The following is a 4,975-nucleotide window of genomic DNA, read 5'->3' on the forward strand; positions in this document are numbered from 1 at the left end:
TGAAGGGTTAGGTATTGTATTTGAAAATTTGAACAATAAAAACATGAATATATAAAAATAGCATAAAAAAAGCTAGAAACAGACAGATGAAAAACAACTTTCTTTAAAAGGGTGCAAAGAATGATTTGCGAAATGAAATAATTTATTGATTGCCTACATACCTGAAGTGAAAATGGGCAGTCTCAGAAGTCTGCGCTTAAGACAGTATATTGAGCTTTCTAATTTATCTATACTCCACTTTAGCCTTTTTCTCGGATGTGTGAAGGGTGTATTGGAAATTAAATTTATTACAATTGAGTAACCCTTCTGAAAACAATCATCACGTTGAAAGAAAAGGTGAAATGGGACAACATGGTTTGAAGTTAAAATTAAGGTTAAATCAGTAAGATCAACTTTGTCAGTTTGCGGCGTTGAAGGTGAAAGAAGTTGAAACTCCACGGGTTTAAATATTTCCACCTTACATTGAATAACGCTTACGTTTAAAGAAGTTGAAACTGACGACGAAACTTCGACTCGGGACGTTCTTTAATATAAGTATAAGGCGTTTGAACAAAATTATTCTCTGGTTTGATGAAATCATTTGTTTAAACCAAACAAGTCGTATCAAACAATTAATTTATTTTATTTAATGAGTTTCAACATCTTTCATATATTGAAATGAAACAAATGTTTTACTAATTGAAATAGAAAAAGTCTGTTGAATCAAAAACAATGTTTCAAACAAATCTTTTTGCTTGAATCAAAAAGATCTTTTTCTCTGTTTAGACACGATTCGATAACAGAAGGGTTCGACCATCTCGGCCAAGACAAGGCATGGCTTGGCACGATCAGACGTCGTCTTAGCCAAGATAAGGCTCCACTTGAGACAAGTAAACACCGTCTTACCTGTCGTGGCCATCCAATTAAGACGAAGGCCTATGTCCCGACTCAGTTTTGAGACGCAGACAGACATCTATGTCTTGGAGACGAACTCAAGACATAAAAAGTCGAACTCAAGTCGAAGCATTTTTACTCGAGAAAGAACACTCTTCCCCCTTAATTTCCTTTTTGAACCGTTTAATTACATTCATTTGTCTCTGAGTTTTCATTAAAAAATTTTTCTATGAGTTTATTTGTTTATTGTTAATTATATCATTAATAATTAAAAAAAAATATTGTGAAATGGTACCCTCAAGAAGAAGGTTCAAACGAGGATTTTTTCCGATTTTTAGGAACACGTTTTCGATTTTTTATGCATCGGATCAAATCGACCCCCCCCCCCAGCCATGGTTAAGTGGTGCGAAAAAATCCCTACGGTTAACGGATGAAAAAACTGAAGTTTCCGTTGCGCCCTGTGCATAAATTGCCCTATTTTGCCCCATTTAAAAGGTGGCGCTGACAAGGCTCAGGTAGGTTTTTCTATTTACAATAAAAATAATTAAATTTAATAGGGCACAAATGGGACATTAAAATATAAATATCTGTCATTAGTTATAAATTATACACTTGTTATTCCGAATTAAAAATAATGAAATGACTCCCACACATGCACAATATATCCAAACATTTTTTGTGGAGTTTTACGAAGGCTTGCCCCAATTAGGAAATTTATGAGAGATACTCTGTTACGCCACACATCTGCCATATCGCTCTCGTCAAGGGACGTTTGGCCAAACTAACCTATATTGCGTTCAGTGAGAGAATGATCGACAGCGCGTAGTTTTTTCAGAAAAAGGTGGAGTAAACCCCGTAAAGGGTGTGTTTAACAATTATTAAACAGGCATTAGAAGTTTTTTCTACGGCTATAAATCCGAGAATGATGAGGTTTGGGAAAAAGAGAGGTCAGACACTTAAAACTCAGGCCCTTCACAGCAAGATTTCCGAAGATTTAAAATCTCTAAGCCACGCCTTTATGACAGTTTGCGCGAACTGGACGAAAATTCGTCGTTCCTGTCGGTCATTCTCTCGCTGAACAGAGTATAGTTTGAATGTTTGGTGAAGTTATGTATACAAGGGTGACCCAAAAAATTACATTCTAGAAATTTTAACGGGCTTGTTGGCCAAATAGTTCTTGCAGGAAAATAAATGTATGCCTATTTTTCTTTTTTAAACGAAAAATTTTTAGAACTCGCTCTGGCCATTTTTATGACTTATGGGGTTTAACATGTAAAATGTTTCCAATTTTTATTTCTTTGATCTTGGACAGGAAATTAAAAGTCAATTTATTTCATATTTGATATACTTGTTAACTTATCAATGACTATTGCATTTATCTCATTTTTATATCTCAGAAATATTATGCAAAAGTTTTAGGCATATCAAAAATGGCATACAATTGCAATATTTGGAGGCTCATTGTCACCCTCAGATATAATTGTGTAACTTGACATTTTGAAGAGACATTCTTTAGGCTATTGAGAATAGATTACTAAAAGAAAAATGATTGAAAGTATAATTTACATTGAGTAAAGGGTAAGAAAAGCTGATGAAAATTGACACAATTAAGTTGAACACCGGCTGAAGGAACTGCAGGTGGACAGCTGCAAAAAAAGTGGACCCTCGGTCGGGCCTCTCATTGTGCACCGTATTTGCTTGGTCCCAAAAAACGGTCACTGACAGTGAGGTGAATGGCAGAGTAATAATAAGTTAATAAATCTATAGCTGTTCTCTGAGTTAAACCTGTAGCTGGTGTAAGGACTTCTTTACTTCAAATCAGGAAACTTTGAAGCCTCAGGGCGAGTTCTAAAAATATTTTGTTTTGAAAATAAAAAAATAGGCATACATTTATTTGCCTACGAGAACGATTTGGCTAACAAGCCCCTTAAAATTTCTCAAACGTGATTTTTTGGCCACCCTAATGTATATCGATGATGAAAGTATTATTTTTAGTAAATAGTTTTTTATAAATATTTTTTACGCTGACGGCTGAAACGTAATTGCTATAAAAAGAAAAAATACTCTAGTCCTAGGTCGAATACCTGTTAAGAAACATCGTGCAAGACAAGAACTTAATTTATTTCCATTGTGTTAATAAAAATAAAAGTTTATCTATTTATATTTTGAAAAATGTTACCCGCTCAAGAATAATTTGAAATACATTATTAGTAATTATATAATATTCACTACTATCGGCGAGAAAACTATAGGCATCTGCCTTTGAAGCTTAACAACTCAGTCAAAAAAAATCCTAGCGCAACAAAAAAACAGTCATTTAAAAGTCGAAAGTGTTGAACCAGTTGTTGTGAACCAGTTGCAGTTGAAAAATTTTAAAGATAATAAAAATTGTTGCTTAAAAGTACAAAAATTTGCAACTATATTATCTCCAGTTCTAATACAGATATTAAAGCAATTCAAACTGCAAACTGTAATTAATAGGCTCTGTATTTATTTGCAATCACCCTGAAGGATGTGCTAGGCTTACTTTTTGTGAAAATCGCGATATCTCTAGACTTTTTTTTTGTTGGAAAACAAGTGACAGTAAGCAGGGGGGGCCTTTGTTTTGTTTTACTGCCGACCGCTCTTGCCATACTTCGGCCCTTAGTTCTGAATGCTTGGATGGCACCTGGGCACGAGTCAAAGAAAGGGACCAGCGGTCGCCAGTAAAAAAAAGCCCCCCCCCCTGCTTTCTGTCATTTGTTTTCCAACAAAAAAAATGTCTAAAAATATCGCGATTTTCACAAAAATAAGACTAGCACATCTTTACGGGCGATTGAAAATAAATACAGAGCCTATGCACTACAGTCTGCAGTTCGAATCGCTTTAACATCTGTATTAGAACTGAAGATAATATAGTTGCACATTTTTGTACTTTCAAGCAACAATTTTTATTATTTTTTAAATTTCTCAACTGCAACTGTTTCACAACAGTTTTCCTCATACTCATCAACATTTCAAATTTTTCCCATCGCTCCTTGTATAAGAAATAATGCTCTAAACTTGACTGTTCTTAAATGTGCCCAAAAATCCTTACTTTTTCTTACATTTGTAAGCCGGCTGAGAAAAAAATTTGTTTTACATAAACAGCTTCAAGCTCATTAAAGTAGAACACTTTCAGCTTTTAAATGACTGTTTTTTTGTTGTGCTAGCATTTTTTTGACTGAGTTGTTAAGCTTTAAAGGCAGATGCCTTGAGTTTTCTCGCCGATAGTACACGTATACATTGCGCAATTTATCTTTTATTGCTAAAGTATTTAAAGATTTAAAAATTCACATTAAAGTAAGTTGCAAACAAGATTTATGCATTGAATTTTTTAACCAATATAACTTATTCATGCATATGCAGTATGCAGCTCGAATAATGGTACATTTAGACGTCTGTCTGTCTGTCTATCCTACTGATGTAGAAAGAAAAGTCCATAAAGCTCCATAGGGAGTACTTAGTGTCCAATTTTTCGCTCTCGTCTCTTTCACTCTTATGGAGCTTCTGCATGTGCCGGTTGGACAGAAAGAGGTATAAATACACCATAGAGTCAAATTGGATATTTTAAATTGTGACGTCGGCTGTCAAGATGTCTACACGCTTATGGCCAAGCAATAATACTAACTGCATGGGACAAAATTTGGTTTCTTTAATAATTAAAAAAAAAATATTTTTCATCTAAGCGTACTTGGATATCATTTTTTATTTTTCAAAAGCTGTTAAATGACATAATAAAATCGATACACAAAAAGTTATAGATTTTATTAGTTAATTGAATAGTTTTTGAAAAATGAAAGACAGTATACAAATATAGTAAAAAAACAACATTTTTTTCCAAGTTATTAAAAATATAAAGTTTCAACCTATGCAATTGGTATTACTGTTCGGCCCTCAGCTTGCCGACATCTGGGATTTCCTCCACCTATCCTGAAGTACTTCATTTCATCTGTTTCTCGGTAACGCCAAAATATATATTGCTTTACGATTCAGCAAATAATTAAATTAATAAAGAAAATAAGTTAATAAGTCGCATTGTCTGGATTCGCTTGTTCTATGAAATAAATGCAGAAAGTTGATA

Source organism: Belonocnema kinseyi, chromosome 3 (genome assembly GCF_010883055.1).
Source record: "Belonocnema kinseyi isolate 2016_QV_RU_SX_M_011 chromosome 3, B_treatae_v1, whole genome shotgun sequence".
NCBI lineage: Eukaryota > Metazoa > Arthropoda > Insecta > Hymenoptera > Cynipidae > Belonocnema > Belonocnema kinseyi.